This window comes from Balaenoptera acutorostrata, chromosome X (assembly GCF_949987535.1).
Source record: "Balaenoptera acutorostrata chromosome X, mBalAcu1.1, whole genome shotgun sequence".
Lineage (NCBI taxonomy): Eukaryota > Metazoa > Chordata > Mammalia > Artiodactyla > Balaenopteridae > Balaenoptera > Balaenoptera acutorostrata.
The window spans coordinates 31,374,548-31,395,304 of record NC_080085.1 but is presented as its reverse complement, the minus strand read 5'-3'; the positions used below and the strand labels follow the sequence as shown (position 1 = coordinate 31,395,304).

The window sequence follows — 20,757 nt, the reverse complement described above, 5'->3', positions numbered from 1 at the left end:
TGATGGAGGGAGAAATGCTAAACAGACATCATGTGTCTGTAGAGTGGAAGGAAGAGTCACTCAACTCAAAAATAAAACAAAAAAATTTGGAAAATAAAACAAACTAATTTGGAAACAAACATGATGATCACATTATGCTTCTAGCTAACCCAAAACCAAAACAACATTTCCCCAGAGGAACTTCTTACAAATGACTGAGCCTACTTTCGTCTATGTGCTGATTTCCTGTGTCATGCTTTCAAGTCTCATCCATACCCACTCCCAATTCCCTGAGATCTTCAAGTTATTACAGACAATTTCCTACAACTCTAGTGTCAAGGGAGAACTTAACACATAACAGCATGAATGCTTGTGTATGAAATGTTCTATATGTTTCTTGTATATATGTGGAAGAATGGGTTAACCTCAACATAACACATTTTGTGAAATAATGTGGTCCTTTAAATGTTTAACTGCACTTTGCATGCAATTACATATTTGCTGCTATTGTTTTACTGAACTTGGTCTCATCTTTTATTTGTCACGCTCTCTTGTACACGGAGTTTGCTCACAAGTCATGCTTTGCTTCTTTCCCTCCTTATGACATAATATTATTCACATGATACCGAAAACTCCACCCCCTGAAACTTCTCACACCATACTCTGCCTTCTACACAGACTCCTTAGATTCTGATGCTGTCTTGCATTTATCTATGCCTTTTGCTTTCACGAGTTTGAAACTGCACTTATGCTGTCCTGATAGGGGTATCTCTCAATATCCATACACATACAGAATGATTTCTTTCTAGCGTTAGGTTCTTGTCTCCAACTATCACTACAGTGATATCACTATACCACTTACACCACCATGTGCTTCAAACTGGATGATTATATCAACATCAACTTCATTTAGTTTCTGCAGTCTCCACATTCTGATTCAGAGCACACTATGATTTTTAAAATCATAAAGATATATATTCTTCAGGAAAATAAGGGACAAAGACTGAAAAAAAGGATTTATCAGTGTCCTTTACTCCCTTCTTAGTTTCAATGCCTAAAAACACCTAGGTATTTCCCACATGAGGTGCTAACTTTTATCTCCAGGAGGAGATATTTTATTATTCAGATCATTCCTGGATCCTTGACCTGTCATGGTGCAGTCAGATATCAATGACAAGGCATAGGCATACCCTTTCTTACAGCAGGTACTGTTTCTACAAAGACATGGTGGGAGAGAGGGGTACTCACTTTATTACTTTGTGTGGGGCAGAAATGATGGACTAATGGTGACTTCAAATTGTCTTACATGTGAAACAACAGGACAGGAAAGTGCTCTGTGATTTTTCTACTTTTCTAAGGATAAAGAACATGTTCCCAAGAGAAGAAAAAGGGGCATTGGTTAGCCCAACCATGCCAACAGGACTCTGAGCCACAATCTTTGCAGCAACCTGAGTAGGAAGCCAAACCTTAACATCTATGACAATTAGTCCAGACTGGTCATAACTTGGTCAATCACTAGAAGCTTCTCTATATTTTTCACCTGCTTCCAACTCAGGAACAACCAGAGAAAGCTAAACACGTTCCCCAAAACACACAAGATACCGTGCTTCTAGTTAGCCTGCCTTCGGCTTCTCCATGCCAACAACTTCAGATCAGAACATACTTGAAGCCTTTCTTTTTGTAAACCACAAAGCTTTTCAACTCCCCCCCTTGCCTTTGAGGCTCTGCCAAATCCAAGTGATGCTGGCTGACTCCCTAGCTATAGCAAGCCCTGAATAAATAGCCTCTGCTTATTCTCAATGGGGTTGTCTTCACTTATTTCCACACATAGTATTGCCGACAGGTTTTAGGATTTATTTGAAATTTGGGGAAGGATTCCTTATTACACCATTCATTCAGATCAGGTCTAAATACCATGTCCTTTCTGAAGTAGTTCCTGTTATTTTACAGGGAAGTGACTACATCCTTATTTCAACTTGTATTAAGTGGGATCTTGTAGCACTTGCCATTTCATAATGTAAGCTCCTTGATGGCAGGACGTGTTACTTATGTCTTTGTAGCTTCCAATGTCATTACCAAAAATGCTTTTAACATATTAAGTGCTCAAATTTAGGACTGGACCTGGGGAGCCTAAGATTCAGATTATGAAACTGGACTGTATCACTAGGCTACCTAATGTTCCTAAACCCCACAAATCTGGTGCTGATGCATAATGCAACGTTGCAGGGGAGTAAGGTAACCAACTGTCTCGGTTTGTCTAGGACTTTCCTGCCTTTAGTACTGAGAGCCTCATGTCCTGGGAAAGCCTCAGTCCTGAGCAAATGGGGGCAGTCAGTCACCCCCATTTGTAGGAGTTAACAAAACAATGTGAGTAGCGCACTGTCTGGCATATTATACGTGTCAAAGAAAGGTTATTTCCTTCTGCTTCTCTTCAGTAAATACTTAGCTGACAATTTTAGAATTAAGCTAGCATCACCATCATTATGTCGCATTGAAGCCAAAATTGCACCAAAGTTCAACAGGCAAGGAAGACTTTACACCAGCTATTGCAGTAAGAGAGAGCGACTGAACTCAAACCTGCTGAAACAAAAGGTGGGAGAGTATTTAAGCACTGGAGTGAGCTAATGGAAAAGTATTGGAGGATGTTAGGGAGGAAGTAAGTCAATGGGATGTGTGGAACACACTGAGTTATTCCTGACCTTGCAAACAATCTTCACTGTGTTTAGGGCATCTGTGTTTGCTAATTGCCATCAAAGTTAGGCTCCTACCTTCCCACAGAGACTGGGAGATAGGGGCGCAATCATCCTATCATCTTTGATGCTTACATTTTAAAGAGATGCTTCCCAGGTCCTGTGAGCAAGATATTTCCTGGGTTGCAAAACTGGGCATGAGGCTGGGAGAAGATTTACATGCAGTTCAAAGGAGTAGAGAAGGAATTTACAATTGCTAGTTCTCTAAAGTAAATACTTTAAGAAAGGGAAGTCAGGGGTCCAACGTTAGGAAGAAAAATATCTAAAGTTTAGTCAAGCTGAAGGGAATGATAAGACAGTCTTGGTCAGTAGACAGTATCACTTCTTTCCTTCAGAATCATTGGCGCTATTTTTTTCTTGAAAAGAGCCTAAATACCATTCCCTTCTCTTTTGTCCTGCTAAAAGTAGAACATGCTTTTAAGCTGCAGTCAACATTTACGTAAGGGCACTGTGATATTTTATACTTTAAAAAAGAGTCTCCCAAGAGTTTCGTAAATACCACATAATGAAGACAGAATATTTAAGAACTTTTATTCATGTACATTACACACTTAAGATTTAACAGCATTTGTAACGGTTGACAGGCTTAGGAAACACTCCAAAATTTCTAGCTGAAATCTCTGTCTTCTCGGCTTTATCCTTAGAGGAACTGTTAAAGCACTCCGATAAAAACACTGAGCACTTGGGCCTTCCATCAGTCGCACGGTAATGGATGTTTAGATAGTGCAGGTGCCCATGTCACAAAGGGAAGACAGACCATAAAGAAGGTGGCAAAAATAAGGCTGAATTCCAATGTGACCAACCAGATGTTCAGCATCTTGAAACAGCGTTATTGGACTTCATCCAGAAGGGCTCTTCTTTGCCCTGGTGTCAAGTAAGTTCATGTTTTGGATTATTAACAGTGGCTAAATGTTACATTTCTGAAACTGCTTATATTTAACAAGTCTATTCACAGATTTTAGAGCTTGATTGCTTTGGCTCCATTTAGATCTTGTCCTTTGCAGTATTATCTTCTTGGTCAAGAACAGATTGACAGGCTCATGGAAGAATGGATGAAATGTTAGTCTAAAAACAGAACAGATTTGCTTAACTGGAATCAACCAAACAGAAGCTGATACGCAAGAACTTCCACACTACAAGCCTGTGTCCTGAAAGCAACTGGTAGAGGCTGAAGATGGCACTGGAGACACAAAAGCCCATATGCAAACCTGCCCTTTGGCAGATGCATGTGCTTGGGCTGCCTTTGAATAGCCAGATGGGTCCAGTCTGACTTCAGAGCATTGAGATTGGCTCAAATTACAGATAACGACATTTGCATTTAAATAGACCCAAGGAGGAAAAATTCAAAGTAATGTACCTATTAGAACCTGATTATGAGTGTGCATATTTGAGAAGTTTGACAAGAAAGCTCGGAGCAGCACAGAAATTAGTAACTCTAGTTCTGTGATGGGTTATTTGTTAATTTTCTATTTATAATAAGGCATAGTGCCTTGATATTTGCAATACAATGAGATCTCTTTCAAAATGTGTCTTTAAAATAATTCTGATGGTAATAATAATAAATATTTTAGAGCTGTAAGTACATGATAAGCACCTCAGTAGATATTAATATGCATTATCTTCTTTAGTTCTATAAACAACAATATAATGACTAAAATTTGAAAAGAAAGAACACCACCAAGCATTGGTAAGGATACAGAACAGCCAGGATTTGATTTGACTGTGGATATGACTGTAAATTTGTACAACCTCTTGGGACAATTTCTTGGCAGTATCTACTAAAATGGCACATAAGCATACCTATGACCCAGCTGTTCCACTTCTAGGTATATACTCAGCAGAAACATATACATGTGTTTACCAAAAGACATGTACAAGAATATTCACAACAGTTTTATTGTTAAAAGTACAACACTAGAAGCAACTCAAATGCCCACCAATAGACAGAAGCATGTCACAGGGAGTCTGACATAATTTTTTGCTGTTTGACTACCAACAGCTTTTATGACTCACCTCTCCTTCTTCCCCCAGTGCCCCACATCTGGGAAAGCTAATAAAACCTGGATGCTCCCTCCTTTGGAACAGGCAGGAGATCCAAACCATGCAAACCCCTCCTCCATGGAAATTCTCATTCCCGCCCCACCCCCTAGACAAAATAAAAATCCAGGTCACTCTTCTTTCCTTGCTCTCAAGTCATTTCAGAACAGTTTGAAAGGCTTGCCCTGCTCTCCCTGGAAACCTCACCTAAGTAATAATGCTTTTTATACCCTCTTGGTGTGTGTATGTGGTATCCACATTCTCAGAATCTGAACCAAATTTTCTGTGAGGGTCCATCTGCTCCTGCAGCTTACTGTAACAATGGGCACACTAACATATCACCTTGTTCCTGATTCTTAAGGTGCCTGTCTTGAATTATAAATGTTTGGTACTAGAACAAAGCTTCATATGAAATTATGAACTTCTTGAATTCAAGGTTTATGTTTAATTCATTTAGGAAAGCCTATATATGGCACATATTTTTTTCACTGAATATTTAACTTAAAATTCTGTTAAAAAAACAAGTCTGGGCTTCCCTGGTGGCGCAGTGGTTGAGAGTCTGCCTGCCAATGCAGGGGACACGGGTTCGAGCCCTGGTCTGGGAAGATCCCACATGCCGCGGAACAGCTGGGCCCGAGAGCCACAATTGCTGAGCCTGCGCGTCTGGAGCCTGTGCTCCGCAGCAAGAGAGGCTGCGATGGTGAGAGGCCCGCGCACCGCGATGAAGAGTGGCCTCCACTTGCCACAACTGGAGAAAGCCCTCACACAGAAACGAAGACCCAACACAGCCATAAATAAATAAATAAATAAATAAATAAAAATTAAAAAGCTATCACAGCTGGATGCTGTATGGAAACACGTGAAGCATTTTCAGATGTATAAAAAAAAAAAACAAGTCTTCTGAGAGAATAAGAGTGAGTTTAGTGACTGTTATTAATTAGATGAAAAAATAATTAAAGGCCAGAGCAATAAGGCAAGAAAGAAACAGAAGTCATCCAAATTGGAAGGAAAGAATTAAAATTATCTGTTTGTACACGACATGATCTCATATGTAGAAACCCCTAAATATTCCATAGAAACATTGTTAGAACTAATAAATGAGTTCAGCTAAATCAAAATATAAAATCAGTCACATGTCCATAGACTAACAATGAGCAACCCCAAAAGCAACAATTCAATTTCTAAGAGCATCAAAAGAATATAATATTTACAAATAAACTTAACCAAAGAGGTGAAAGACTTGTACACTGAAAACTAAAAAATGTTGCTGAAAGAAATTAAACAAATGCAGATAAATGGGGAAGACATCCTGTGTTCATGATTGGAATATCTAATATTGTTAAGATATCAACTGTGCCCAAAGTGATCTATGAATTCAATGCAATCTCTATCAAAATCCCATCAGCAATTTTCTCAGAAATAGAAAAATCCAACCTAAAATTCATATGAGATTTCAAGGCACGCTGAATAACGAAAAGAAAAAAAGAACAAAATTGGAGGTCTCAGACTCCCTGATTTTAAAACTTATGACATGTACACTGCTATATTTAAAATGCATAGCCAACAAGAACCTACTGTATAGCACAGGGAACTCCGCTCAATATTATGTAACAACCTAAATGGGAAAATGTCTAACAGAATCACTTTGCTATACACCTGAAACTATCACAACATTGTTAATCAACTAAACTCCAGTATAAAATAAAAAGTTATAAATAAATAAATAAATAAAACTACAAAGCTACAGTAATCAAAACAGTGTGTAAACAAAACTGTGTAAAGACAGATCAATGGAATATAATAAAGAGCCCAGAAATAAATCCTCACATATATGGTCAAATATTTTTGACAAAGGTACCAAGACCATTTAGTGGGAAAAGAGCATTCTTTTTCACAAATGATGTTGGGAAACAGGATATTCACAGGCAAAAGAATGAAGTTGGACCCTTACTTTTACCTCATGCACAAAAATTAACTAAAAATAGATCAAAGAACTAACTTGTAAAAGCTAAAAAATATAAAACTCTTAAAAGAAAACATAAGGAAAAATCTTTATAGCATTGGATTTAGTAATAATTTCTTGGATGTGATGCCAAAAGCAGAGACAACAAAAGAAAAAAAATTGATAACTTGAACTTCATCAAAATTAAAACCTTTTCTATGCCAAAGGGAACTATCAACAGACTGAAAAGGTAACCCGTGGAGTGGGAGAAAATATTTGCAAATCATACGTCTGGTAAGGGATTAATATCCAGTATAAAGAATTTCTAAAACTCAAGAATAAAAAAAAACCTAATTCAAAAATGAATAAATATTTCTCAAAAGAAAATATACAAATGACCAGAGGGCAGACAGCAGAAGCAAGAAGAACTACAATCCTGCAGCCTGTGGAACAAAAACCACATTCACAGAAAGACAGACAAGATGAAAAGGCAGAGGGATATGTACCAGATGAAGGAACAAGATAAAACCCCAGAAAAACAACTAAATGAAGTGGAGATAGGAAACCTTCCAGAAAAAAAATTCAGAATAATGATAGTGAAGATGATCCAGGACCTCAGAAAAAGAATGGAGGCAAAGATCAAGAAGATGCAAGAAATGTTTAACAAAGATCTAGAAGAATTAAAGAACAAACAAACAGAGATGAACAATACAATAACTGAAATGAAAACTACACTAGAAGGAATCAATAGCAGAATAACTGAGGCAGATGAACAGATAAGTGACCTGGAAGACAGAATGGTGGAATTCACTGCTGCAGAACAGACTAAAGAAAAAAGAATGAACAGAAATGAAGACAGCCTAAGAGACCTCTGGGACAACATTAAACGCAACAACATTCGCATTATAGGGGTCCCAGAAGGAGGAGAGAGAGAGAACGGACCAGAGAAAATATTTGAAGAGATTATAGTCGAAAACTTCCCTAACATGGGAAAGGAAATAGCCACCCAAGTCCAGGAAGCGCAGAGAGTCCCATACAGGATAAACACAAGGAGAAACACGCCGAGACACATAGTAATCAAATTGGCAAAAATTAAAGACAAAGAAAAATTTTTGAAAGCAGAAAGGGAAAAATGACAACATACAAGGGAACTCCCATAAGGTTAACAGCTGATTTCTCAGCAGAAACTCTACAAGCCAGAAGGGAGTGGCATGATATACTTAAAGTGATGAAAGGGAAGAACGTACAACCAAGATTACTCTACCCGGCAAGGATCTCATTCAGATTCGATGGAGAAATCAAAAGCTTTACAGACAAGCAAAAGCTAAGAGAATTCAGCATCACCAAACCAGCTCTACAACAAATGCTAAAAGAACTTCTCTAAGTGGGAAACACAAGAGAAGAAAAGGACCTACAAAAACAAACCCAAAACAATTAAGAAAATGGTCATAGGAACATACGTATCAATAAATACCTTAAATGTGAATGGATTAAATGCTCCAACCAAAAGACACAGGCTTGCTGAATGGATACAAAAACAAGACCCATATACATGCTGTCTACAAGAGACCCACTTCAGACCTAGGAACACATACAGACTGATAGTGAGGGGATGGAAAAACATATTCCATGCAAATGGAAATCAAAAGAAAGCTGGAGTACCAATACTCATATCAGATACAATAGACTTTAAAATAAAGAGTGGTACAAGAGACAAGGAAGGACACTACATAATGATCAAGGGATCAATCCAAGAAGAAAATATAACAATTATAAATATATATGCACCCAACATAGGAGCACCCCAATACATAAGGCAATTGCTAACAGCTATAAAAGAGGAAATCGACAGTAACAATAATAGTGGGGGACTTTAACACCTCACTTACACCAATGGACAGATCATCCAAAATGAAAATAAATAAGGAAACAGAAGCTTTAAATGACACAATAGACCAGATAGATTTAATTGATATTTATAGGGCATTCCATCCAAAAACAGCAGATTACACTTTCTTCTCAGGTGCGCATGGAACATTCTCCAGGATAGATCACATCTTGGGTCACAAATCAAGCCTCAGTAAATTTAAGAAAATTGAAATTATATCAAGCATCTTTTCTGACCACAACGCTATGAGATTAGAAATGAATTACAGGGAAAAAAACGTAAAAAACACAAACACATGGAGGCTAAACAATACGTTACTAAATAACCAAGAGATCACTAAAGAAATCAAACAGGAAATCAGAAAATACCTAGAGACAAATGTAAATGAAAACGTGACGATCTAAAACCTATGGGATGCAGCAAAAGCAGTTCTAAGAGGGAAGTTTATAGCTATACAAGCCTACCTCAAGAAACCAGAAAAATCTCAAGTAAACAACCTAACCTTACACCTAAAGGAACTAGAGAAAGAAGAACACACAAAACCCAAAGTTAGCAGAAGGAAAGAAATCATAAAGATCAGAGCAGAAATAAATGAAATAGAAACAAAGAAAACAATAGCAAAGATCAATAAAACTAAAAGCTGGTTCTTTGAGAAGATAAACAAAATTGATAAACCATTAGCCAGACTCATCAAGAAAAAGAGGGAGAGGACTCAAATCAATCAAATTAGAAATGAAAAAGGAGAAGTTACAAAAGACACCACAGAAATACAAAGCATCCTAAGAGACTACTACAAGCAACTCTATGCCAGTAAAATGGACAACCTGGAAGAAATGGATAAATTCTTCGAAAGATATACCTTCCAAGACTGAACCAGGAAGAAATAGAAAATATGAACAGACCAATCACAAGTAATGAAATTGAAACTGTGATTAAAAATCTTCCAACAAACAAAAGTCCAGGACCAGATGGCTTCACAGGTGAATTCTATCAAACATTTAGAGAAGAGCTAACATCCATCCTTCTCAAACTCTTCCAAAAAATTGCACAGGAAGGAACACTCCCAAACTCATTCTATGAGGCCACCATCACCCTGATACCAAACCCAGACAAAGATACTACAAAAAAAGACAATTACAGACCAATATCACTGATGAATATCGATGCAAAAATCCTCAGCAAAATACTAGCAAACAGAATCCAACAATACATTAAAAGGATCATACACCATGATCAAGTGGGATTTATCCCAGGGATGCAAGGAATCTTCAGTATATGCAAATCAATCAATGTGATACACCATATTAACAAATTGAAGAATAAAAACCATAGGATCATCTCAATAGATGCAGAAAAAGCTTTTGACAAAATTCAACACCCATTTATGATAAAAACTCTCCAGAAAGTGGGCATAGAGGGAACCTACCTCAACATAATAAAGGCCATATATGACAAACCCACAGCAAACATCACTCTCAATGGTAAAAAACTGAAAGCCTTTCCTCTAAGATCAGGAACGAGACAAGGATGTCCACTCTCACCACTATTATTCAACATTGTTTTGCAAGTCCTAGCCACAGCCATCAGAGAAGAAAAAGAAATAAAAGGAATACAAATTGGAAAAGAAGAAGTAAAACTGTCACTGTTTGCAGATGACATGATACTATACATAGAGAATCCTAAAGATGCTACCAGAAAACTACTAGAGCTAATCAATGAATTTGGTAAAGTTGCAGGATACAAAATTAATGCACAGAAATCTCTTGCATTCCTATACACTAATGATGAAAAATCTGAAAGAGAAATTATGGAGACACTTCCATTTACCATTGCAACAAAAAGAATAAAATACCTAGGAATAAACCTACTTGGGAGACAAAAGACCTGTATGCAGAAAACTATAAGACACTGATGAAAGAAATGAAAGATGATACCAACAGATGGAGAGATATACCATGCTCTTGGACTGGAAGAATCAATATTGTGAAAATGACTATACTACCCAAAGCAATCTACAGATTCAATGCAATCCCTATCAAATTACGAATGGCATTTTTTACAGAACTAGAACAAATCATCTTAAAATTTGTATGGAGACACAAAAGACCCCGAATAGCCAAAGCAGTCTTGAGGGAAAACACCGGAGCTGGAGGAATCAGACTGCCTGACTTCAGACTATACTACAAAGCTACAGTAATCAAGACAATATGGTACTGGCACAAAAACAGAAACATAGATCAATGGAACAAGATAGAAAGCCCAGAGATAAACCCACACACCTACGGTCAACTAATCTATGACAAAGGAGGCAAAGATATACAATGGAGAAAAGACAGTCTCTTCAATAAGTGATGCTGAGAAAACTGGACAGCTACATGTAAAAAATGAAATTAGAACACTCCCTATCACCATACACAAAAATACACTCAAAATGGTTTAAAGACCTAAATGTAAGGCCAGACACTATCAAACTCTTAGAGGAAAACATAGGCAGAACACTCTATGACATAAATCACAGCAAGATCCTTTTTGACCCAGCTCCTAGAGAAATGCAAATAAAAACAAAAATAAACAAATGGGACCTCATGAAACTTCAAAGCTTTTGTACAGCAAAGGAAACCATACACAAGACGAAAAGACAACCCTCAGAATGGGAGAAAATATTTGGAAACGAATCAATGGACAAAGGATTAATCTCCAAAATATATAAACAGCTCATGCAGCTCAATATTAAAGAAACAAACAGCCCAATCCAAAAATGGGCAGAAGACCTAAATAGACATTTCTCCAAAGAAGACATACACATGGCCAAGAAGCACATGAAAAGATGCTCAACATCACTAATTATTAGAGAAATGCAAATCAAAACTACAATGAGGTATCACCTCACACCAGTTAGAATGGGCATCATCAGAAAATCTACAAACAACAAATGCTGGAGAGGGTGTGGAGAAAAGGGAACCCTCTTGCACTGTTGGTGGGAAGGTAAATTGATACAGCCACTATGGAGAAAGGTATGGAGGTTCTTTAAAAAACTAAAAATAGAATTACCATATGACCCAGCAATCCCACTACGGGGCATATACCCAGAGAAAACCATAATTCAAAGACACATGCAAATATGTATGGAAATATGTTAATATAAATGTTTCAGACATTACATGAAATTTCTAAAAATCTTGTATTTGTATGGAAATATGTATGGAAATATGTTAATATAAATGTTTCAGACATTACATGAAATTTCTAAAAATCTTATATTTGTATTTGTATGGAAATATGTATGGAAATATGTTAATATAAATGTTTCAGACATTACATGAAATTTCTAAAAATCTTATATTTGTATTTGTATGGAAATATGTATGGAAATATGTTAATATAAATGTTTCAGACATTACATGAAATTTCTAAAAATCTTATATTTGTATTTGTATGGAAATATGTATGGAAATATGTTAATATAAATGTTTCAGACATTACAGGAAACGTCTAAAAATCTTATATGTTCTGGTATAATGTTATAAGTAATAATCCTAGTTATTACTTTAAAATGTATATCTCAGAAATAACTAATTTTCTTGTCAACTGCATTATTATGAACTTTCATCAAATCTTTAACCATGGTCATTTTTAAGTCTTTTGTCATTTACAGACAGTTCTGGGTGTACTCTGATGATTTTGCAAATATGTTCCTATAAAAGAGTTTCATCTTCAAGAAATTCATGGAAAAGACTCTGACAAGTACAGGTTTCTGGTAACTGACTGTACTGCTGAACTGAATGAATAAGCATTTTCAGAACTCTAATGAAAAACTGATGAACTCATAAAACTGCTAACAAAAGATCAAGATGAAAAAAAAGAAATTAATTACATGGGACTGAGTGAACTGATGAGGATGAGTATAATTTTTGTGACTTTCTGTCTGAATTAAAAAAAAAAAATCCCACAAGGACTCAGAGGAAAAGAATATACAAATCAATTTTCACTGCAAAGTAAAGGAGCTGTTACAGTGGAGGATTACTGGACTGAATGTCAATATTATGACATAGTATAAGTGTGTTTCATGTTTGGTAATTGCAATCATTGTTGCTTTTGTTGTGGTCATCCATGTACAATGCTTGGTGTCAGTCTATCTATCTCTTGTAAAATTAAAATACAGTGTGTGTGTGTGGAAAAAAAAAAAAAAAGAAAAAAAAAAAAAAACAAAGACACATGCACTCCAATGTTCATTGCAGCACTATGTACAATAGCCAGGTCATGGAAGCAACCTAAATGCCCATTGACAGACAAATGGATAAAGAAGTTGTGGTACATATATAAAATGGAATATTACTCAGCCATAAAAAGGAACGAAATTGAGTCATTTGTTGAGACGTGGATGGATCTAGAGACTGTCATACAGAGTGAAATAAGTCAGAAAGAGAAAAACAGATATCGTTTATTAATGCATGTATGTGGAACCTAGAAAAATGGTACAGATGAACCGGTTTGCAGGGCAGAAGTTGAGACACAGATGTAGAGAACAAACGTATGGACACCAAGGGGGGAAAACCACGGTGGGGTGGGGATGGTGGTGTGCTGAATTGGACGATTGGGATTGACACGTATACACTGATGTGTATAAAATTGATAACTATTAAGAACCTGCAGTATAAAAAAACAAACAAACAAACAAAAAAAAACTAACACTAAACTTTCTTTGGGTTATATGTATGGAAATATGTTAATATAAATGTTTCAGACATTATATGAAATTTCTAAAAATCTTATATGTTCTGGTATAATGTTATAAGTCATAATTCTAGTTATTACTTTAAAATGTATATCTCAGAAATAACTAAATTTCCTTGTCAATTGTAAAAAAAAAAAAAAAAAAGAAAATGTACAAATGCTCAATAAGTACCTGAAAAGATGTTCAATATCAGTAATCATTAGGGAAATGCAAATCAATACCACAATGAGATATGACCTCATACCCATTAGGAGAGTTATTATAAAAATTTAAAAAATAGAAAGCATTGGCACAGACATGAAGAAATTAGAACTGTTGTACATTGCTGGTGGGAATGTAATTATGGTGCAGCCACTGTGGAGAACAGTATGACATTCCTTATTAAACACAGAATCACCATATGATCCAGCAATTCCAATTCTGGATATATACCCAAAAGAATTTAAAACAGAGACTCAAACAGATATTTGCACACCTATGTTCATAGCAGCATTATTCCTTGAAGGACATTTGCTCCTACCCCAAAACATCCATAAGACATTTGGTCCACTCCAACAGGTCCTTTTTATTTGGTCCTGTCCAAAACGTCCATAAGACATTTGGTCCATACCAAAAGGTCTCAGATATTTGGTCCTGTCTGAAACCATTTGGCATGGACCAAATATGTTCATGGATGTTTTGGATAGGACCAAATTTCAAGGACCTATTGGCATGGACCACATGTCTCACAGACATTTTGGACAGGACCAAATGTTGCTAACTGCATTATTCACAAGAGCCAAAAGGTGGAAGCAACCGAAGTGTCTAATAATGGATAAATGAATAAACAAAATGTGGTATACTCATACAGTAGATTATTATTCAGTCTTAAAAAGGAAAGAAATTCTGGCACATCCTACAACATGGATAAACGTTGAAGACATTATGCTAAGTTAAATAAGCCAGTCAAAAAAGGGACAAATACTCTATGATTCCACCTATATGAGGTATCTACAGTAGTTAAATTCATAGAGACAGGAAGTAGAATGGTGGTTGCCAGGGTCTGGGGGAAAGTGACAACTGGGAGTTATTACTTAATGGGTTCAGAGTTTCAGTTCGAGAAGATGATGAAATTCTGGAGATGGATGGTGGTGAAGATCGTACAACAACATGAATGTACTTAGTGCTACTGATCTGTACACTTAAAATGATTAAACTGGTAAATTTTATGTTATGTGTATTTTACCACAATAATAAAAAAGTAAATGTAATCTTCTTATTTGGAAGATAAAAGAACCAGAACCACAGCGAATTGGTCTCATTATTTGTACCATTAATAAATGTGTACTAATAGGCTAAAATATCTGAAATAAAATTAACACAAAGGAATGTACTTCTGCTTTGCTATATTTATGTTGGTGTTTTTAGATTTATTTTCTGAAAGAATATCATTGGTCATCCAAAGCAAAAGAAAATGCAGAAGGACATCAATTATTAAAATCTATTTTAAGCCTTGAATTATCTACTCTGTTTCCCTTCAGTCATCAAAGTGATGTGACAACTGCCAGATATAAGTTTCCTTTGGTGCTCAATAAACCAAGAACAATCCTGATAATATGATTGATTAATGAAGAACTGCTTTGTCTTTGCATATACTTCAAGGGATTTTTCTTTTTATGTGGTTGATTATTACATTACTGAGGAAAAACTAGGGTTTGTACAACCATGGCTTAATATTTTACAGTTGGTACCCTGAAGCACAGATATGTTATTTCACAAAATTTCCTTTGGAACTGCTGTTAGAATTCTTTGTTGGGTGGATTTTGGTCCAAGTAAGTCTATATTTGTGTATTTATATTCATGAGCTCAAATAATGGGCAAAGAGTTTCTAGAGATCTGAAGCAAACCCATGCAGGACTAGCCATGAAGAGTTGCATGAATGCTGTATACTTGAGCCAATGATGTAACTCTGGAGTTACTTATTCACTGCCTATTTTATATGTTTAAAAATAGAAAATATATGAATGGTTAAATAAACTGTGGTGCATCCAAACAATGGAATATTATTCAGTTCTAAAAAGAAATAAGCTATGAAGCCATGAAAAGACATGGAAGAACCTTAAATACATGTTACTAAATGAAAGAACCCAATACAAAAAGGCTATATAGTGTATGATTCCAATTATATAATATTCTGGAAAAGGCAAAACTATGGAGACAATAAAAAGATCAGTGGTTAAGAGGGGTTAGGGAGGAGGGATAAATGGAGCACAGGGGATTTTTAGGACAGTAAAATTATTCTGTATGATACTACAATGGTGTATAACCTGTCATTATACATTTATCCAAACCCATGGGATGTATAAAGCCAAGAGTGAACCCTAATGTATAGTATAGACTTTGGATGATAATAATGCATCAATGCAAATTCATGGATTGTAATAAATGTACCACTGTGGTGCAGGTATTGATAGCTGGGAAGGTTGTGCAAGTGTGGAGACAGGAGATATATGGGAACTCTCTCTACTTTCCTTACAATTTTGCTTTGAACTAAAAACTATTCTAAAAATAAAGGCTATTTTATTTATTTCTAAAACAATTTTTTATTGAAGTATAGTTGATTTACAATGCTGTGTTAATTTCTGCTGTACAGCAAAGTGAGTCTCATATATATATATATATATATATATATATATATATATTCTTTTTTATATTCTTTTCCATTATGATTTATCCCAGGATATTGAATATATGTTGTTTATCTATTCTATATGTAACAGCTTGCATCTACTAACCCCAAACTCCCAGTCCATCCCTAATAAAGCCTATTTTAAAAATTAGAAACTACTTAATGACAAGCAGAAAGTTAAATGCTTCATTGATTTGACTGACTCATTCATTTGTTTTAGAATTACTCAGCACCAGTCTTGGCATTTTAAGACACTGAGGATCTTCCTTTAGACAGTTAATATGCTACTTGATACTGTGTAATTTTGGGCAAGTCACTTAACCTAGCTGAAAAGAGAGAGAAAAATTTTACACTCAGTTTAACGGTGTAATTAAATACAATGGCTAAAATATACATAACATATGGAGTATTTAATAAATATTAGCTTTTATTTTGTTGTATTAAGGTCTAAAAGGGAATCTATATGCACTTCAGATCTTTAAAACATTTCCCATAATGGTCTTTCATGAAAATACCTTTCATTATATGAAACAAAGAACTGATGAAGATAATTTCATGAAAATAAAGGTCAAAAAAGCTGCTTTCCTTGACAACTTAATTCTGTTTAAATAGTTGATTTGGGCTCTGCCCACCTCTGTGTCTATAGACCAGATCAAGATTAGATCACCCCAAGTAGGTAGTTGTCTACATTCTAATTCTCAGAATGCTGTACTGGAGGAGATTTCACATTGATTTACACTAACACATTCAAACCAGAAGTTTTACGCTTTTAAATAAGAACTTGACATTCAAATATTCTACTGGCAATAATCACTATAACATAATAAACCATCTGAATCTAACTGACCACATTGAAAATGCATCCCATAGTTACTGGCAACAGAATAATAGCATGTGATTATAAAACAACAGCAGCTGCTCTGTCTGCTTTCCTATTCTGAGAATTTAATAAAATACTTAGGATAGTTATACTACAAAAAATCCCAAAGTTAATTGTTAAGCTATTATTACAAAATAATCTAGTTAGTAGTTTCATGATGAATACTATGGTTACACAGTAGTATTTTTGGTCTCAACGTATAGTGATGTTGTGTACTTCTTACAAGCTCTTGTAAATTAAAGTGGAGAAAAGGAGAACTTTAGGTTTTACAAGAAACCTGGGCAAAATAATACATAACTGGGGTCTTAGGTTGTATAAATTAGAGCCTGAGATGACTATATTAGTTCTAATATATTGAATGATATATTTACTTTTCAGAAAAAAATTGCAGAGCCAAGGTTTTTAATCTATTTCACTCATGGTCTGACTGATCTCTCATGTCAAATAAATAAAATAGAAATAAAACCATATACAACACTTCAATCTGTTCTTCTACTGACTGAATTTTTTTTAGTAATTCCCTTTGCATGCAAAGGGAATCATTTTATTTATTTCAAGAGTAGGCACTGCATTCTCTACTATCTTGATTTTTATAACAATGCCAAGGTTGGTGGACCCTGGGAGTTCTTGGTTCTTGTGTGTGTTTGTGTTCAGGGTGAGGGAACTGGGTGATTAGGAGAGCCTCTCTGGGCACACAACAAAGAGATTTTGCTGTTTGTTGATGCACTTAGAATCTCCAAGGGTCAGGTGGTAATTTCACTCTGTGAATCACAGCCTTGGACTGCCGCTGCATGTGGTAAAGGCAGCCTTGATTTCATTTACAGAAAAATAAACAATGTTCCTCTTCTCTACAAAGAAGCTCCAAAATTTTCCATTCTTTATATCCTGGAAGCCACAAAACTTGTGTCAGCAAATTTAATATCACACACTTTCTGAGGAAACACACACACACACATATGTACATATACATAAAATAAAATTCCAGTGTTAAGTAGTCTTAAGAGGAAGCTCTAGTAAGCTAATGACTATGTATATGGATAAACTTTCCATCTCCTCTCACCCAATCCAATTAGATTTATCTCTCTAAGAAAAAGGCACCACTGGGCTCCCTGGCTGCCCACTTCAGCTCCTGGAATGCTCATCTTGCTCTAGTGATAGGTTCACAGAAGGATGCTAATAATGATCATAGGAAAAGTAAAATACTCTTTAAAATAAATGTGAAAAGTTGCAGGACTAAATTCAAAGAACAGTGAAGATCACAGGATCACATTTATAGAATTATGCGAGTATTACTAGTATGATTAGGAACTCATGTCTTCAATTATGATATGTTAGATCCGGATATCACTTTTGAAACCTGAAGAGAGTTCACTGAACCTTGGAACTCTCTTCTTTTCCCTTGTTTCCGGCTCTTACTTCATTTCCTTTATATAGAAAAAATGTACATTGCTACAAATGAAAGGGCAATTGAATGATAGAGCTTATCACAAGAGATGATACTTTTCTTTCTAAAACTATAAAAGTATGTGCAAACTGTAGAAGTATGTGCGAGCAAGATGCACAGAGAAGGCATTTCTTGGAATTTGGGGGCATGATGTTACTTAGTGGAATTATGCATGGCACAGGTTTGAACAACAGCAATTCAAATTGATGTAGAAAAAGAGAAGTGAAATACAGTAGCTGAATTTTGTAGGATGGAGATAGAATACATGGATTCTATGGATTTAGAATTCTATAATCAGCATGTTGCTTCTGAGAGCTGTAAGAGAACAACCTTGCATGGAGCTGGATTGGATGAAGAATTTGATACCTCCTGTCAGACAAGGCAATCCAGTATCAGGGCAGGGCAATGCAAGGAGAAAATCCCGAAGACAATACCTTAGTCCTCTCCACATCCCAGAAAGAAGTGGTGGTTAGTTGCCACTCCAGCCACAACCGAGTTAGACTTGCATTAACTTGCAATTTGTCACATATATATAAATGCCTGCATTAAGTATGTTTCAACAATATATAGATTCTTCCTTGGCTTGTTTGTTGTGGTGATCGCTCAATAAATATTTGTTAACTGTCACATTTTTTCTTGTTGCTTAATCAACAGTAGTATGCAGAGGACACAAAAAACTTCTGATCATAATATTCAGTATTAACAATAAAAATAGAAACATTTTAAAATACTGAAAAGCAGAAACACAGCTATTTAAAAAAATAAACATATAAAAGGATTCAACTCTCCATCTTTGCAAATTTTAAACAGAGTAATTCAGTGCAGTATACGGGCATTGTTAGAATCTAAGTGAGCCAATTAATCTTCTAATGAATTTGAAACTTAATTGTTGTTAGAAAGTGATGTACTACTTTTGGGGTGTTTTAAAACTGTGGCTCATAAACCTTTTTATGTAAAAACATTAAAGAATATTTTAGGCACTTACCCAAAAGGAAAGAGATTTTGTTATTAGGGTATGGGAAGGCTGTTTCTCTCGCTTTTGAAAATTAAACTTAGGTAATCATATTGAAGTTTAATTTCTATTTCATTATAAAAATATGTCATATAAAAATATGGTAGTTCATTAGAGCTGCCATAACGAAGTACCATAGACTGGGTGGCTTAAACAACAAAAATTTCATTTCTTACAGTTCTGGAAGCTAAAAGTCCAAAACCAAGGAGTGAGTTGGCAGATTTGGTTTCTTCTAAGGCCTCTCTCCTTGATTTATAGATGGCTGCCTTCTCTTTGTGTCCTTACATGGTCTCTCCTCTGTGTGTGTGCACAGGTGGTGTTTCTCTGTGTGTGCAAATTTCCTCTTCTTTTAAGGCCACCAATCAGATTGGATTAGGACCCACCCTAATGGCCTCATTTTACCTTAAGGGCCTAGCTCAAAATATAATCACATCCTGAGGTATTGAGTGCTAAGGCCTCAACATACGAATTTTGAAAGAGGGAGGCACAATTCGGCCCATAAGAATAGTCATGCTCACTGAAAATAATTCAAAATAGACAGAAAGTTATATTCTTCCCTTACCCATTTACCAGAGGTAAGGTGATTAATATATTCCTAAAAATTTGTGTAAGAGATTAACTAGCTGTTGACTAAGCCTATTCTTTCTTCTTCCGGGGCAAAAAGCTAGACTATATTTCCCAGTCTTCCTTACAGTTAGATGTGGCCATATAACTACATTTTGGAAATGTGATCCTAAGTGCTGTGCTACATGTTTAGGCCAGACCCATAAAAATTCCCATGTGTGTACTTTCATGTCATTCCCCTTGCATTTGATAAAAAATCACAATGTTGAAGATGGCAGTCATACTTTAAAGGACGCCGAATCACTGCTTAGAAGACCGACGCTCACTCAGAATAGAAAAACACATTCTGAATTCCACATGAGCAACAAATTAACCTCAATTGCCTTAAGCTACTGAGATTTGGGGACTTATCTGTTATGACAGCTAGCATTATCTTAACTAAAACTATAGATACATTCTAATTTACACACATGTATGCATCTGTGCCCCATCATGCTACACACTTGTTTCTAAAACTTGCTTTTTAAAGAAAATATAACAAGTAACTTTCTGTATAGTTACATAAGAATGTCTCTTTTTTTAAAATGTAGTAAAATGCATAACATTTATTATTTTTAACCATTTGAAAGTGTAAAATTCAGTAACATTTAGTATGTTCACAATGTGTTTAATCATCACCACTATCTTGTTCCAGAAAATATTTATCACTCCAAAAGGAAATACTGTCCCCGCTAAGCAGTCACTCCCCATTATCCCTTCCCCTGCAGCCCCTGACAACCACCAACATGCTTTCTGTCTCTACTGGTTTTCTTAAAATTTATTGATGAATTTAATCACAAAATACATGGTCTTTTGTGT

General features: G+C 35.6%; 1 long non-coding RNA gene across 1 annotated transcript in view; it reads right to left on the bottom strand.

Moving 5' to 3' along the window:
• Positions 1-3,355: 3,355 nt before the first annotated feature.
• LOC103010119 (uncharacterized) overlaps positions 3,356-20,757 on the bottom strand; it is a 99,834-nt gene continuing 82,432 nt past the window's right edge. Inside the window, exon 4 of the long non-coding RNA XR_451335.2 lies at positions 3,356-3,794. This is a non-coding gene — a long non-coding RNA (uncharacterized LOC103010119). The remainder of the gene's footprint in view (positions 3,795-20,757) is intronic.